The following is a 19104-nucleotide window of genomic DNA, read 5'->3' on the forward strand; positions in this document are numbered from 1 at the left end:
GGTATTTCAAATAAACTCTCAATAATGCAACTGGCTTCTAAGGCAGGAGTACCTAGGAAGTTACCTCCCGCGAGACAATCAAGAACATACCTATTCCAGCTAGAGATACCAACATAAAAATTCCTAAGTAGGATAGTGGTGGAGTGTTTCTTAGTGCACCTATTATGGGAATCACTAATTCTATACCAAGCATCTTTTAAACATTCTCCCCCTTGTTGCTTAAACGCACGAACTTCAACTTCAGGATTACCCATTTTAGCAATAGTAAATAAAGCAAACTAGATAAAGTAAATGCAAGTAGCTAATTTTTCTGTGTTTTTGATATAGCAAACAAGACAGTAAATAAAGTAAAACTAGCAACAATTTTTTTTTGTATTTTGATATAGTGCAGCAAACAAAGTAGTAAATAAAATAAAGCAAGACAAAAACAAAGTAAAGAGATTGGATTGTGGAGACTCCCCTTGCAGCGTGTCTTGATCTCCCCGGCAACGGCGCCAGAAAAAGAGCTTGATACGCGTACAACACGCGTCCGTTGGGAACCCCAAGAGGAAGGTGTGATGCGTACAGCGGCAAGTTTTCCCTCAGTTAGAAACCAAGGTTTATCGAACCAGTAGGAGCCAAGAAGCACGTTGAAGGTTGATGGCGGCGAGATGTAGTGCGGCACAACACCAGGGATTCCGGCGCCAACGTGGAACCTGCACAACACAACCAAAGTACTTTGCCCCAACGAAACAGTGAGGTTGTCAATCTCACCGGCTTGCTGTAACAAAGGATTAGATGTATAGTGTGGATGATGATTGTTTGCAGAAAACAGTAGAACGAGTATTGCAGTAGATTGTATTCGATGTAAAAGAATGGACCGGGGTCCACAGTTCACTAGAGGTGTCTCTCCCATAAGATAAATAGCATGTTGGGTGAACAAATTACAGTTGGGCAATTGACAAATAGAGAGGGCATGACCATGCACATACATGATATGATGAGTATTGTGAGATTTAATTGGGCATTACGACAAAGTACATAGACCGCTATCCAGCATGCATCTATGCCTAAAAAGTCCACCTTCAGGTTATCATCCGAACCCCTTCCACTATTAAGTTGCAAACAACAGACAATTGCATTAAGTATGATGCGTAATGTCATCAATAACTACATCCTTGGACATAGCATCAATGTTTTATCCCTAGTGGCAACAGCACATCCATAACCTTAGGGGTTTCTGTCACTCCCCCAGATTCACGGAGACATGAACCCACTATCGAGCATAAATACTCCCTCTTGGAGTTACAAGCATCAATTTGGCCAAAGCATCTACTAGTAATGGAGAGCATGCAAGATCATAAACAACACATAGATTGATAATCAACATAACATAGTATTCTCTATCCATCGGATCCCAACAAACACAACATATAGCATTACAGATAGATGATCTTGATCATGTTAGGCAGCTCACAAGATCCGACAATGAAGCACAATTAGGAGAAGACAACCATCTAGCTACTGCTATGGACCCATAGTCTAGGGGTGAACTACTCACTCATCACTCCGGAGGCGACCATGGCGGTGTAGAGTCCTCCGGGAGATGAATCCCCTCTCCGGCAGGGTGCCAGAGGCGATCTCCTGAATCCCCCGAGATGGGATTGGCGGCGGCGGCGTCTCTGGAAGGTTTTCCGTACCGTGGCTCTCGGTACTGGGGGTTTCGCGACGAAGGCTATTTGTAGGCGGAAGAGCAGAGTCGGGAGAGTCACGAGGGGCCCACACGCTAGGGTGGCGCGGCCAGGGCTTGGGCTGCGCCGCCCTACTGTGGCGCCGCCTCGTGGCCCCACTTCGTTAGTCCTCCGGTCTTCTGGAAGCTTCGTGTGAAAATAGGCCCATGGGCGTTGATTTCGTCCAATTCCGAGAATATTTCCTTACTAGGATTTCTGAAACCAAAAATAGCAGAAAACAACAACTGGCTCTTCGGCATCTCGTTAATAGGTTAGTGCCGGAAAATGCATAAATATGACATAAAGTATGCATAAAACATGTAGATATCATCAATAATCTGGCATGGAACATAAGAAATTATCGATACGTCGGAGACGTATCAGTTAGTACTTGGTGTAATTGCAATGATCTATCATGCACTCTAAGGTTATTTAAATATGAACATTGAATATTGTGGAGCTTGTTAACTTCGGCATTGAGGGTTCGTGTAATCCTACACAATTAGTGGTGTTCATCATCCAACAAAAGAGTGTAGAGTAGTTCTATTATGTGATCATTGTTGAGAGTGTCCACTAGTGAAAGCAGGATCCCTAGGCCTTGCTTCCAAGCATCGAATCTCCGTTTGTTTACTGTTTTGTTGCATGTTTACTCGCTGCCATATTTTATTCAGATTGCTATTACCACTCATACTCATCCATATTACTTGCATCTCACTATCTCTTCGCCGAACTAGTGCACCTATACATCTGACAAGTGTATTAGGTGTGTTGGGGACACAAGAGACTTCTTGCATTGTGATCACAGGGTTGCTTGAGAGGGATATCTTTGACCTCTTCCTCCCTGAGTTCGATAAACCTTGGGTGATCCACTTAAGGGAAACTTTCTGCTGTTCTACAAACCTCTCCTCTTGGAGGCCCAACACTGTCTACAAGAATAGAAGCACCCGTAGACATCAAGCACTTTTCTGGCGCCGTTGCCGGGGAACAAAGGAAAGCTACACCATTTCCTCCCTCGTCAACTACGCGCCAGTCCTGGGCAGCAAGCACTTTTCTGGTGCCGTTACCGGGGAGGAAAGGTAAAAGGTACTCACACTCCGGATCTCGGCTACTAAGCTATTTTCCGGCGCCGTTGTAAGTACCCGAAGCTATTTCCTTTAGATCCTGCAATTGCATCTTTTTGTTTTTTGTTTTACACTAGTTAGGCATAATGGAAAGCAACATGGAGCTTTTTATTCTATTTCCTGAGTTAAGACATGGATGATTTGATCCGAAAATTAAAAAACCCATGGAACATATTAGTATGAACACTTTGAACACCATTGTTGCTAATGATATGGAAAATTCTAAGCTTGGGGAAGCTGGTTTTGATGAGCATGATCTTTTTAGTCCACCAAGCATTGATGAGAAAATTTACTTCGATGATACTTTGCCTCCTATTTATGATGATTATAATGATATTAGTCTTTTGCTGCCGCCTGTTATGGAGGATAAATTTGATTATGATTACAATATGCCTCCTATATTTGATGATGAGAATAATAATGATAGCTACTTTGTTGAATTTGCTCCCACTACAATTAATAAGAATGACTATGCTTATGTGGAGAGTAATAATTTTATGCATGAGACTCATGATAAGAATGCTTTATGTGATAGTTATATTGTTGAGTTTGCTCATGATGCTACTGGACATCATTATGAGAGAGGAAAATGTGGGTGTAGAAATTTTCATGTTACGAAAACACCTCTCTATGTGCTGATTTTTTTTAAGCTACACTTGTTTTATCTTCCTATGCTTGTTACTTTGCTATTCATGAACTTGTTTATTTACAAGATTCCTATGCATAGGAAGCATGTTAGACTTAAAAGTATTTCTTATTTGCTTTTTGATGCTCTCTTTTGCTTCAACTCTTATTTCTTGCGAGTGCATCATCAAAATTGCTGAGCCCATCTTAATGGCTATAAAGAAAGCACTTCTTGGGAGATAACCCATGTCTTTATTTTGTTACTGTTTTGTTGAATCTTGGAAGTTGTTACTACTTTACCAACCTCTCCTTATCTTATTTTATTGCATTTGTTGTGCCAAGTAAAGTCTTTGATAGCAAGGTTCATACTAGATTTGGATTACTGCGCAGAAACAGATTTCTTGCTGTCACGAATCTGGGCCTAATTCTCTGTAGGTAACTCAGAAAATTATGCCAATTTACGTGAGTGATCCTCAGATATGTACACAACTTTCATTCAATTTGAGCATTTTCATTTGAGCAAGTCTGGTGCCTCTTTAAAATTCGTCTTTACGGACTGTTCTGTTTTGACAGATTCTGCCTTTTATTTCGCATTGCCTCTTTTGCTATGTTGGATGGATTTGTTTGTTCCATTAACTTTCAGAAGCTTTGGGCAATGTCCAGAAGTGTTAAGAATGATTGTGTCACCTCTGAACATGTGAATTTTTGATTATGCACTAACCCTCTAATGAGTTTGCTTTGAGTTTGGTGTGGAGGAAGTTTTCAAGGGTCAAGAGAGGAGGATGATATACTATGATCAAGGAGAGTGAAATCTCTAAGCTTGGGGATGCCCCGGTGGTTCACCCCTGCATATTTCAAGAAGACTCAAGTGTCTAAGCTTGGGGATGCCCAAGGCATCCCCTTCTTCATCGACAAATTATCAGGTTCCTTCTCTTGAAACTATATTTTTATTCCATCACATCTTATGTACTTTACTTGGAGCGTCTGTTTGTTTTTTGTTTTTGTTTGAATAAATGCTTGTGTGGGAGAGAGACACGCTCCACTGGTTCGTATGAACACATGTGTTCTTAGCTTTTAATTTTCATGGCGAAGGTTGAAACTGCTTCGTTAATTGTTATATGGTTGGAAACGGGAAATGCTACATGTGGTAATTGGTATAATGTCTTGAACAATGTGATATTTGGCAATTGTTGTGCTCATGATTAAGCTCTTGCATCATATACTTTGCACCTATTAGTGAAGAAATACATAGAGCTTGCTAAAATTTGGTTTGCATGATTGGTCTCTCTAAGGTCTAGATATTTTCTGGTAAAGGGTTTGAGCAACAAGGATGACGGTGTAGAGTCTTATAATGCTTGCAATATGTTCTTATGTAAGTTTTGCTGTACTAGTTCATACTTGTGTTTGTTTCAAACAACCTTGCTAGCCTAAGCCTTGTATTGAGAGGGAATGCTTCTCATGCATCCAAATCCTTGAGCCAAACACTATGCCACTTGTGTCCACCATACCTACCTACTACATGGTATTTCTCCGCCATTCCAAAGTAAATTGCTTGAGTGCTACCTTTAAATTTCTATCCTTTTTCTTTACAATATAGCTCATGGGACAAATAGCCTAAAAACTATTGTGGTATTGAATATGTACTTATGCATTTTATTTCTTATAAGTTGCTTGTTGTGCGATAACCATGTTCCTGGGGACGCCATCAACTACTCTTTGTTGAATATCATGTGAGTTGCTATGCATGTTCGTCTTGTCTGAAGTAAGGGCGATTTACCATGAGTTGAATGGTTTGAGCATGCATATTGTTAGAGAAGAACATTGGGCCGCTAACTAAAGCCATGATCCATGGTGGAAGTTTCAGTTTTGGAAAAATATCCTCAATCTCATATGAGAAAATTAATTGTTGTTGAATGCTTATGCATTAAAGAGGAGTCCATTATCTGTTGTCTATGTTGTCCCGGTATGGATGTCTAAGTTGAGAATAATCAAAAGCGAGAAATCCAATGCGAGCTTTCTCCTTAGACCTTTGTACAGCGGCATAGAGGTACCCCTTTGTGACACTTGGTTAAAACATATGTATTGCGGTGATAATCCAGGTAATCCGAGCTAATTAGGACAAGGTGCGGGCACTATTAGTATACTATGCATGAGGCTTGCAACTTGTAGGATATAATTTACATGATGCATATGCTTTATTACTACCGTTGACAAAAGTGTTTCTTGTTTCAAAACCAAAGCTCTAGCACAAATATAGCAATCGATGCTTCCCTCTGCGAAGGGCCTTTCTCTTACTTTTATGTTGAGTCAGTTCACCTATTTCTCTCCATCTCAAGAAGCAAACACTTGTGTTAACTGTGCATTGATTCTTACATGCTTGCTTATTGCACTTGTTATATTGCTTTGCATTGACAACTATCCATGAGATATACATGTTACAAGTTGAAAGCAACCGCTGAAACTTAATCTTCCTTTGTGTTGCTCCAATGTCTTTACTATGAATTTATTGCTTTATGAGTTAACCCTTATGCAAGACTTATTGATGCTTGTCTTGAAAGTACTATTCATGAAAAGTCTTTGCTATATGATTCAATTGTTTAACCATTGTATTTACCATTGCTTTGAATCGCTGCATTCATCTTATATACTTTACAATAGTATGATCAAGATTATGTTGGTAGCATTCACTTCAAAAATTATCTTTGTTATCGTTTACCTACTCGGGGACGAGTAGGAACTAAGCTTGGGGATGCTGATACGTCTCCGACATATCGATAATTTCTTATGTTCCATGCTTGTTTTATGACAATACCTACATGTTTTGTTCACACTTTATATCGTTTTGATGCGTTTTTCGGAACTAACCTATTGACGAGATGTCGAAGTGCCAGTTCCTGTTTTCTGCTGTTTTTGGTTTCAGAAATCCTAGTAAGGAAATATTCTCGGAATTGGACGAAATCATCGCCCAGCATCTTAGAATTGCATGAAGCTTCCAGAACACTCGAGAGCCACCAGAGGGGGGCCACAGGCCCACCAGACAGTAGGGTGGCGTGGCCCAGGCCTTGGTCGCGCCCCCCTAGTGTGTCACCGCCTCGTCGACCCTCCGACTCCGCCTCTTCGCCTATTTAAAGGTCCCTGACCTAAATCTTCGATACGGAAAAGCCACGGTACGAGAAACCTTCCAGAGCCGCCGCCATCGCGAAGCCAAGATCTGGGGGACATGAGTCTCCGTTCCGGCACGCCGCCAGGACGGGGAAGTGCCCCCGGAAGGCTTCTCCATCGACACCACTGATGTCTACGTTCCCCCTCCTTTCCTGTAGACAGTGTTGGGCCTCCAAGAGCAGAGGTTTGTAGAACAGCAGCAAGTTTTCCCTTAAGTGGATCACCCAAGGTTTATCGAACTCAGGGAGGAAGAGGTCAAAGATATCCCTCTCATGCAACCCTGCAACCACAAAGCAAGAAGTCTCTTGTGTCCCCAACACACCAAATAGGTGCACTAGTTCGGCGAAGAGATAGTGAAATACAGGTGGTATGAATAAGTATGAGCAGTAGCAACGGTGCCAGAAAATAGCTTGCTGGCGTGTAGTTGATGGTGGTAGTATTGCAGCAGTAGTAACACAGTGAAACAGTAAACAAGCAGTAGTAACGCAGCAGTATTTAGGAACAAGGCCTAGGGATTAGACTTTCACTAGTGGACACTCTCAACATTGATCACATAACAGAATAGATAAATGCATACTCTACACTTTTGTTGGATGATGAACACATTGCGTAGGATTACACGAACCCTCAATGCCGGAGTTAACAAGCTCCACAATAATGTTCATATTTAAGTAACCTTATAGTGTAAGATAGATCAACAGACTAAACCAAGTACTAGCATAGCATGCGCACTGTCACCTTCATGCATATGTAGGAGGAATAGATCACATCAATATTATCATAGCAATAGTTAACTTCGCAATCTACAAGAGATCATGATCATAGCATAAACCAAGTACTAACACGGTGCACACACTGTCACCTTTACACACGTGCAGGAGGAATAAAACTACTTTAATAACATTGCTAGAGTAGCACATAGATAGTAGTGATACAAAACTCATATGAATCTCAATCATGTAAAGCAGCTCATGAGATCATTGTATTGAAGTACATGGAGAGAGATGAACCACATAGCTACCGGTACAGCCCCGAGCCTCGATGGAGAACTACTCCCTCCTCATGGGAGCAGCAGCGGTGATGAAGATGGCGGTGGAGATGGCAGCGGTGTCGATGGAGGAGCCTTCCGGGGGCACTTCCCCGTTCCGGCGGCGTGCCGGAACAGAGACTCCTGTCCCCCAGATCTTGGCCTCGCGATGGCGGCGGCTCTGGAAGGTTTCTGTGGTTTTCGTCGAACGCCTCAGGGTTTTCGATCCAGGGGCTTTATATAGGCGAAGAGGCGGCGCAGGAGGGCTTCTGGGGGGCCCACACCATAGGGCGGTGCGGCCCCCCCCTCTGGCCGCGCCAGGGTGTGGTGTGGGGCCCCCAGGGCTCCCCTCTGGCGGCTCTCGGGTGTTCTGGATGGTTCCGGGAAAAATAGGAACCTGGGCGTTGATTTCGTCCGATTCCGAGAATATTTCGTTACTAGGATTTCTGAAACCAAAAACAGCAGAAAACAGGAACTGGCACTTCGGCATCTTGTTAATAGGTTAGTTCCAGAAAATGCACGAATATGACATGAAGTGTGCATAAAACATGTAGATAACATCAATAATGTGGCATGGAACATAAGAAATTATCGATACGTCGGAGACGTATCAGCATCCCCAAGCTTAGTTCTGCTCGTCCCGAGCAGGTAAAACGATAACACAGATAATTTCTGGAGTGACATGCCATCATAAACTTGATCATACTATTTGTAAAGCATATGTAGTGAATGCAGCGATCAAAACAATGGTAATGACATGAGTAAACAACTGAATCATAAAGCAAAGACTTTTCATGAATAGCACTTCAAGACAAGCATCAATAAGTCTTGCATAAGAGTTAACTCATAAAGCAATAATTCAAAGTAAAGGCATTGAAGCAACACAAAAGAAGATTAAGTTTCAGCGGTTGCTTTCAACTTATAACATGTATATCTCATGGATATTGTCAACATAGAGTAATATAACAAATGCAATATGCAAGTATGTAGGAATCAATGCACAGTTCACACAAGTGTTTGCTTCTTGAGGTAGAGAGAAATAGGTGAACTGACTGAACAATAAAGTAAAAGAATGGTCCTCCATAGAGGAAAAGCATCGATTGCTATATTTGTGCTAGAGCTTCTATTTTGAAAACATAAAGAGAGCATAAAAATAAAGTTTTGAGAGGTGTATGTTGTTGTCAACGAATGGTAGCGGGTACTCTAACCCCCTTGCCAGGCAAACCTTCAAAGAGCGGCTCCCATTTTATTTTATTTTTGGGTGGCACTCCTTCCAACCTTTCTTTCACAAACCATGGCTAACCGAATCCTCGGGTGCCTGCCAACAATCTCATACCATGAAGGAGTGCCTTTTTATTTTAGTTTTATTATGATGACACTCCTCCCAACCTTTGCTTACACAAGCCATGGCTAACCGAATCCTTCGGGTGCCGTCCAACAATCACATACCATGGAGGAGTGTCTATTTTTGTTAATTAATTTGGGACTGGGAATCCCATTGCCAGCTCTTTTTGCAAAATTATTGGATAAGCGGATGAAGCCACTAGTCCATTGGTGAAAGTTGCCCAACAAGATTGAAAGATAAACACCACATACTTCCTCATGAGCTATAAAACATTGACACAAATCAGAGGTAATAAATTTTGAATTGTTTAAAGGTAGCACTCAAGCAATTTACTTTGGAATGGCAGGAAATACCATGTAGTAGGTAGGTATGGTGGACACAAATGGCATAGTGGTTGGCTCAAGTATTTTGGATGCATGAGAAGTATTCCCTCTCGATACAAGGTTTAGGCTAGCAAGGCTTATTTGAAACAAACACAAGGATGAACCGGTGCAGCAAAACTCACATAAAAGACATATTGAAAACATTATAAGACTCTACACCGTCTTCCTTGTTGTTCAAACTCAATACTACAAATTATCTAGACCTTAGAGAAACCAAATATGCAAACCAAATTTTAGCATGCTCTATGTATTTCTTCATTAATGGGTGCAAAGTATATGATGCAAGAGCTTAAACATGAGCACAACAATTGCCAAGTATCACATTACCCAAGACATTTTAGCAAATTACTACATGTATCATTTTCCAATTCCAACCATATAACAATTTAACGAAGAAGAAACTTCGCCATGAAAATTAAAAGCTAAGAACACATGTGTTCATATGAACCAGCGGAGCGTGTCTCTCTCCCACACAAGCATTTATTCAAACACAAACAAAAACAAAAGCATACAGACGCTCCAAGTAAAGCACATAAGATGTGATGGAATAAAAATATAGTTTCAGGGGAGGAACCTGATAATGTTGTCGATGAAGAAGGGGATGCCTTGGGCATCCCCAAACTTAGACGCTTGAGTCTTCTTAGAATATGCAGGGGTGAACCACTGGGGCATCCCCAAGCTTAGAGCTTTCACTCTTCTTGATCATAGTATATCATCCTCCTCTCTTGATCCTTGAAAACTTCCTCCACACCAAACTTAGAACAACTCATTAGAGGGTTAGTGACAATAAAAATTAACATATTCAGAGGTGACACAATCATTCTTAACACTTCTGGACATTGCATAAAGCTACTGGACATTAGTGGATCAAAGAAATTCATCCAACATAGCAAAAGAGGCAATGCGAAATAAAAGGCAGAATCTGTCAAAACAGAACAGTTCGTATTGACGAATTTTATTAGGCCACCAGACTTGCTCAAATGAAAATGCTCAAATTGAATGAAAGTTGCGTACATATCTGAGGATCATGCACGTAAATTGGCTTAATTTTCTGAGCTACCTACAGGGAGGTAGACCCAGATTCGTGACAGCAAAGAAATCTGGAACTGCGCAGTAATCCAAATCTAGTACTTACTTTTCTATCAAAGACTTTACTTGGCACAACAAAACACAAAACTAAGATAAGGAGAGGTTGCTACAGTAGTAAACAACTTCCAAGACACAAATATAAAACAAAATACTGTAGCAAAATAACACATGGGTTATCTCCCAAGAAGTTCTTTCTTTATAGCCATTAAGATGGGCTCAGCAGTTTTAATGATGCACTCGCAAGAAATAGTGTTTGAAGCAAAAGAGAGCATCAAAAGGCAAATTCAAAACACATTTAAGTCTAACATGCTTCCTATGAAGAGGAATCTTGTAAATAAACAAGTTCATGAAGAGCAAAGTAACAAGCATAGGAAGATAAAACAAGTATAGCTTGAAAAATTTCAGCACATAGAGAGGCATTTTAGTAACATGAAAATTTCTACAACCATATTTTCCTCTCTCATAATAACTTTCAGTAGCAACATGAGCAAACTCAACAATATAACTATCACATAAAGCATTCTTAGCATGAGTCTCATGCATAAAATAATTACTCTCCACATAAGCATAATCAATTTTATTAGTTGTAGTGGGAGCAAATTCAACAAAGTAGCTATCATCATTATTCTCATCAAGTGTAGGAGGCATAGTATTATCATCATAAAAATTACTCTCCATAGTAGGTGGCACCAAAAGACCAATATCATTATAATCATCATAAATAGGAGGCAAAGTATCATCAAAGAAAATTTTCTCCTCAATGCTTGGGGGACTAAAAAGATCATGCTCATCAAAACCAGCTTCCCCAAGCTTAGAATTTTCCATATCATTAGCAACAATGGTGTTCAAAGTATTCATGCTAACATGTTCCATGGGTTTTTTAATTTTTGCATTAAACCATTCATGTCTTGACTCAGGAAATAGAATAAAAAGCTCACAGATGTTGTCCATTATGCCTTACTAGTGTAAACAAGAAACAAAAAGATGCAATTGCAGGATCTAAAGGAAATAGCTTCGAGCACAAACACAATGGCGCCAGAAAAGTACTTTACCTGGAACCGAAGTATGAGTGCCTTTTACCTTTCCTCCCCGGCAACGGCGCCAGAAAAGTAGCTTGATGTCTACGTTCCCCCTCCTTTCCTGTAGACAGTGTTGGGCCTCCAAGAGCAGAGGTTTGTAGAACAGCAGCAAGTTTTCCCTTAAGTGGATCACCCAAGGTTTATCGAACTCAGGGAGGAAGAGGTCAAAGATATCCCTCTCATGCAACCCTGCAACCACAAAGCAAGAAGTCTCTTGTGTCCCCAACACACCAAATAGGTGCACTAGTTCGGCGAAGAGATAGTGAAATACAGGTGGTATGAATAAGTATGAGCAGTAGCAACGGTGCCAGAAAATAGCTTGCTGGCGTGTAGTTGATGGTGGTAGTATTGCAGCAGTAGTAACACAGTGAAACGATGAAACAAGCAGTAGTAACGCAGCAGTATTTAGGAACAAGGCCTAGGGATTAGACTTTCACTAGTGGACACTCTCAACATTGATCACATAACAGAATAGATAAATGCATACTCTACACTTTTGTTGGATGATGAACACATTGCGTAGGATTACACGAACCCTCAATGCCGGAGTTAACAAGCTCCACAATAATGTTCATATTTAAGTAACCTTATAGTGTAAGATAGATCAACAGACTAAACCAAGTACTAGCATAGCATGCGCACTGTCACCTTCATGCATATGTAGGAGGAATAGATCACATCAATATTATCATAGCAATAGTTAACTTCGCAATCTACAAGAGATCATGATCATAGCATAAACCAAGTACTAACACGGTGCACACACTGTCACCTTTACACACGTGCAGGAGGAATAAAACTACTTTAATAACATTGCTAGAGTAGCACATGGATAGTAGTGATACAAAACTCATATGAATCTCAATCATGTAAAGCAGCTCATGAGATCATTGTATTGAAGTACATGGAGAGAGATGAACCACATAGCTACCGGTACAGCCCCGAGCCTCGATGGAGAACTACTCCCTCCTCATGGGAGCAGCAGCGGTGATGAAGATGGCGGTGGAGATGGCAGCGGTGTCGATGGAGGAGCCTTCCGGGGGCACTTCCCCATTCCGGCGGCGTGCCGGAACAGAGACTCCTGTCCCCCAGATCTTGGCCTCGCGATGGCGGCGGCTCTGGAAGGTTTCTGTGGTTTTCGTCGAACGCCTCAGGGTTTTCGATCCAGGGGCTTTATATAGGCGAAGAGGCGGCGCAGGAGGGCTTCTGGGGGGCCCACACCATAGGGCGGCGCGGCCCCCCTCTGGCCGCGCCAGGGTGTGGTGTGGGGCCCCCAGGGCTCCCCTCTGGCGGCTCTCGGGTGTTCTGGATGGTTCCGGGAAAAATAGGAACCTGGGCGTTGATTTCGTCCGATTCCGAGAATATTTCGTTACTAGGATTTCTGAAACCAAAAACAGCAGAAAACAGGAACTGGCACTTCGGCATCTTGTTAATAGGTTAGTTCCAGAAAATGCACGAATATGACATAAAGTGTGCATAAAACATGTAGATAACATCAATAATGTGGCATGGAACATAAGAAATTATCGATACGTCGGAGACGTATCAACCACCGCCATCTTCATCAACGCTGATGTCTCCCATGAGGAGGGAGTAGTTCTCCATCGAGGCTAAGGGCTGTACCGGTAGCTATGTGGTTAATCTCTCTCCTATGTACTTCAATACAATGATCTCATGAGCTGCCTTACATGATTGAGATTCATATGAGTTTTGTATCACTATTCATCTATGTTACTCTAGTGATGTTATTAAAGTACTCTATTCCTCCTGCACGGTGTAATGGTGACAGTGTGTGCATCGTGTAGTACTTGGCGTAGGTTATGATTATGATCTCTTGTAGATTATGAAGTTAATTATTGCTATGATAGTATTGATGTGATCTATTCGTCCTTCATAGTGTGATGGTGACAGTGTGCATGCTATGTTAGTACTTGGTGTAATTGCAATGATCTATCATGCACTCTAAGGTTATTTAAATATGAACATTGAATATTGTGGAGCTTGTTAACTCCGGCATTGAGGGTTCGTGTAATCCTACACAATTAGTGGTGTTTATCATCCAACAAAAGAGTGTAGAGTAGTTCTATTATGTGATCATTGTTGAGAGTGTCCACTAGTGAAAGCAGGATCCCTAGGCCTTGCTTCCAAGCATCGAATCTCCGTTTGTTTACTGTTTTGTTGCATGTTTACTCGCTGTCATATTTTATTCAGATTGCTATTACCACTCATACTCATCCATATTACTTGCATCTCACTATCTCTTTGCCGAACTAGTGCACCTATACATCTGACAAGTGTATTAGGTGTGTTGGGGACACAAGAGACTTCTTGCATTGTGATCGCAGGGTTGCTTGAGAGGGATATCTTTGACCTCTTCCTCCCTGAGTTCGATAAACCTTGGGTGATCCACTTAAGGGAAACTTGCTGCTGTTCTACAAACCTCTGCTCTTGGAGGCCCAACACTATCTACAAGAATAGAAGCACCCGTAGACATCAAGGCCCAACACTGTCTACAAGAATAGAAGCACCCGTAGACATCATTCACGAAGAAGAAGGACACGCTGCGCTTCCCCAAGGAAGAAAGCTATCCATCGCCTCCTATCGAGTATCGGGTTAGTTTCGTTGACTGATACGTCTCCGACGTATCGATAATTTCTTATGTTCCATGCCACATTATTGATGTTATCTACATGTTTTATGCACACTTTATGTCATATTCGTGCATTTTCTGGAACTAACCTATTAACAAGATGCCGAAGTGCCAGTTCCTGTTTTCTGCTGTTTTTGGTTTCAGAAATCCTAGTAACGAAATATTCTCGGAATTGGACGAAATCAACGCCCAGGTTCCTATTTTGCCCGGAAGCATCCAGAACACCCGAGAGCCACCAGGGAGGGGGCACAGGCCCACCAAACCCTAGGCCGGCACGGCCAGGGGGGGCCCGCGCCACCCTATGGTGTGGGCACCCCTTCAACCCTCTGACGCCGCCTCTTCGCCTATTTAAAGCCTCCGTCGCGAAAACCCTGATACGATTGACGAAACCCACAGAAACCTTCCAGAGCCGCCGCCATCGCGAAGCCAAGATCTGGGGGACAGGAGTCTCTGTTCCGGCACGCTGCCGGAACGGGGAAGTGCCCCCGGAAGGCTTCTCCATCGACACCGCTGCCATCTCCACCGCCATCTTCATCACCGCTGCTGCTCCCATGAGGAGGGAGTAGTTCTCCATCGAGGCTCGGGGCTGTACCGGTAGCTATGTGGTTCATCTCTCTCCTATGTGCTTCAATACAATAATCTCATGAGCTGCCTTACATGATTGAGATTCATATGATGATGCTTGTAATCTAGATGTCATTATGCTAGTCAAGTGAGTTTTACTTATGTGATCTCCGGAGACTCCTTGTCCCATGTGTGTAAAGGTGACAGTGTGTGCACCGTGTGGGTCTCTTAGGCTATATTTCACAGAATACTTATTCACTGTTGAATGGCATAGTGAGGTGCTTATTTATATCTCTTTATGATTGCAATGTATTTTGTATCACAATTTATCTATGTGCTACTCTAGCAATGTTATCTCTTGTAGATTGCGAAGTTAACTATTGCTATGATAGTATTGATGTGATCTATTCCTCCTACATATGCATGAAGGTGACAGTGTGCATGCTATGTTAGTACTTGGTTTAGTCTTTTGATCTATCTTACACTATAAGGTTACTTAAACATGAACATTTAATTGTGGAGCTTGTTAACTCCGGCATTGAGGGTTCGTGTAATCCTACGCAATGTGTTCATCATCCAACAAGAGTGTAGAGTATGCATTTATCTATTCTGTTATGTGATCAATGTTGAGAGTGTCCACTAGTGAAAGTCTAATCCCTAGGCCTTGTTCCTAAATACTGCTGCGTTACTACTGCTTGTTTCTTGTTTCAGCGTGTTACTACTGCTGCAATACTACCACCATCAACTACACGCCAGCAAGCTATTTTCTGGCACCGTTGCTACTGCTCATATATATTCATACCACCTGTATTTCACTATCTCTTCGCCGAACTAGTGCACCTATTAGGTGTGTTGGGGACACAAGAGACTTCTTGCTTTGTGGTTGCAGGGTTGCATGAGGGGGATATCTTTGACCTCTTCCTCCCTGAGTTCGATAAACCTTGGGTGATCCACTTAAGGGAAAACTTGCTGCTGTTCTACAAACCTCTGCTCTTGGAGGCCCAACACTGTCTACAGGAAAAGGAGGGGGAAGTAGACATCAAGCTATTTTCTGGCGCCGTTGCCGGGGAGGAAAGGTAAAAGGTACTCACACTCCGGACCTCGGCTACCAAGCTATTTTCCGGCGCCGTAAGTACTCAAAGCTATTTCCTTTAGATCCTGCAATTGCATCTTTTTGTTTCTTGTTTACACTAGTTTGGCATAATGGACAAGAATGAGCTTCCTATTCTATTTCCTGATTTAAAACATGGATTGTTTGATGCGAAAATTAAAAAACCTATGGAATCTTATTTGCATGCTGGTAGTAATATTAGTATGAACGCTTTGAACACCATTGTTGATAATAATATAGAAAGTTCTAAGCTTGGGGAAGCTGGTTTTCATGATCTTTTTAGTCCCCCAAGCATTGAGGAGAAAATTTTCTTTGATGATACTTTGCCTCCCATATATGATGATTATAATGATAGTGGTCTTTTAACGCCACCTACTATGGAGAGTAAATTTTGTTGTGATTATACTATGCCTCCAACACTTGATGAGAATAATAATGATAGCTACTTTGTTGAATTTGCTCCCACTACAACTAATAAAATTGACTATGCTTATGTTGGGAGTAGTAATAATTTTATGCATGAGACTCATGATAAGAATGCTTTATGTGATAGTTATATTGTTGAGTTTGCTCATGATGCTACTGAAAGTTATTATGAGAGAGGAAAATATGGTTGTAGAAATTTTCATGTAACTAAAACACCTCTCTATGTGCTGAAATTTTTCAAGCTATACTTGTTTTATCTTCCTATGCTTGTTACTTTGCTCTTCATGAACTTGTTTATTTACAAGATTCCTATGCATAGGAAGCATGTTAGACTTAAATGTGTTTTGAATTTGCCTCTTGATGCTCTCTTTTGCTTCAAATACTATTTCTTGCGAGTGCATCATTAAAACTGCTGAGCCCATCTTAATGGCTATAAAGAAAGAACTTCTTGGGAGATAACCCATGTGTTATTTTGCTACAGTACTTTGTTTTTACTTTGTGTCTTGGAAGTTGTTTACTACTGTAGCAACCTCTCCTTATCTTAGTTTTGTGTTTTTTTGTGCCAAGTGAAGCTTCTAATCGAAGGTTGATACTAGATTTGGATTTCCGCGCAGAAACAGATTTCTATCTGTCACGAATCTGGGCTGTTTTCTCTGTAGAAAAATCAGAAAAATATGCCAATTTACGTGCGTGTTCCTCAGATATGTACGCAACTTTCATTAGTTTTGAGTTTTCTGATTTGAGCAACTGAAGTATTTATTAGAAATTCGTCTTTACGGACTGTTCTGTTTTGACAGATTCTGCCTTTTATTTCGCATTGCTTCTTTCGCTGTGTTGGGTGGATTTCTTTGTTCCATTACCTTCCAGTAGCTTTGATCAATGTCCAGAAGTGTTAAGAATGATTGTGTCACCTCTGAACATGTGAGTTTTTGATTATGTACTAACCCCTCTAATGAAGTTTATGAGAAGTTTGGTGTGAAGGAAGTTTTCAAGGGTCAAGAGAGGAGGATGATATACTATGATCAAGAAGAGTGAAAGCTCTAAGCTTGGGGATGCCCCGGTGGTTCACCCCTGCATTTATCAAGAAGACTCAAGCGTCTAAGCTTGGGGATGCCCAAGGCATCCCCTTCTTCATCGACAACATTATCAGGTTCCTCCCCTGAAACTATATTTTTATTCCATCACATCTTATGTGCTTTGCTTGGAGCATCGGTTTGTTTTTTGTTTTTTGTTTTGTTTGAATAAAATGGATCCTACCATTCACTTTATGGGAGAGAGACACGCTCCGCTGTAGCATATGGACAAGTATGTCCTTAGTTTCTACTCATAGTATTCATGACGAAGTTTCTCCTTCGTTAAATTGTTATATGGTTGGAATTGGAAAATGATACATGTAGTAATTGCTATTAATGTCTTGGGTAATGTGATACTTGGCAATTGTTGTGCTCATGTTTAAGCTCTTGCATCATATGCTTTGCACCCATTAATGAAGAAATACATAGAGCATGCTAAAATTTGATTTGCATATTTGGTTTCTCTAAGGTCTAGATAATTTCTAGTATTGAGATTGAACAACAAGGAAGACGGTGTAGAGTCTTATAATGTTTTCAATATGTCTTTTATGTGAGTTTTGCTGCACCGGTTCATCCTTGTGTTTGTTTCAAACAACCTTGCTAGCATAAACCTTGTATCGAGAGGGAATACTTCTCATGCATCCAAATCCTTGAGCCAAACAACACTATGCCATTTGTGTCCACCATACCTACCTACTACATGGTATTTCTCAGCCATTCCAAAGTAAATTGCTTGAGTGCTACCTTTAAAATTCCATCATTCACCTTTGCAATATATAGCTCATGGGACAAATAGCTTAAAAACTATTGTGGTATTGAATATGTAATTATGCACTTTATCTCTTATTAAGTTGCTTGTTGTGCGATAACCATGTTCACTGGGGACGCCATCAACTACTCTTTGTTGAATTTCATGTGAGTTGCTATGCATGTTCGTCTTGTCTGAAGTAAGAGCGATCAACCACCTTATGGTTAAGCATGCATATTGTTAGAGAAGAACATTGGGCCGCTAACTAAAGCCATGATCCATGGTGGAAGTTTCAGTTTTGGACAAATATCCTCAATCTCATATGAGAAAATTATTAATTGTTGTTACATGCTTATGCATAAAAGAGGAGTCCATTATCTGTTGTCTATGTTGTCCCGGTATGGATGTCTAAGTTGAGAATAATCAATAGCGAGAAATCCAATGCGAGCTTTCTCCTTAGACCTTTGTACAGGCGGCATAGAGGTACCCCTTTGTGACACTTGGTTAAAACATGTGCATTGTGATGATCCGGTAGTCCAAGCTAATTAGGACAAGGTGCGGGCACTATTAGTACACTATGCATGAGGCTTGCAACTTGTAAGATATAATTTACATGATACATATGCTTTATTACTACCGTTGACAAAATTGTTTCATGTTTTCAAAATCAAAGCTCTAGCACAAATATAGCAATCGATGCTTTTCCTCTATGGAGGACAATTCTTTTACTTTCAATGTTGAGTCAGTTCACCTATCTCTCTCCACCTCAAGAAGCAAACACTTGTGTGAACTGTGCATTGATTCCTACATACTTGCATATTGCACTTGTTATATTGCTTTGCATTGACAATACCCATGAGATACACATGTTACAAGTTGAAAGCAACCGCTGAAACTTAATCTTCCATTGTGTTGCTTCAATGCCTTTACTTTGAATTATTGCTTTATGAGTTAACTCTTATGCAAGACTTATTGATGCTTGTCTTGAAGTAC

The sequence above is a fragment of the Lolium perenne genome, chromosome 3, assembly GCF_019359855.2.
Source record: "Lolium perenne isolate Kyuss_39 chromosome 3, Kyuss_2.0, whole genome shotgun sequence".
Lineage (NCBI taxonomy): Eukaryota > Viridiplantae > Streptophyta > Magnoliopsida > Poales > Poaceae > Lolium > Lolium perenne.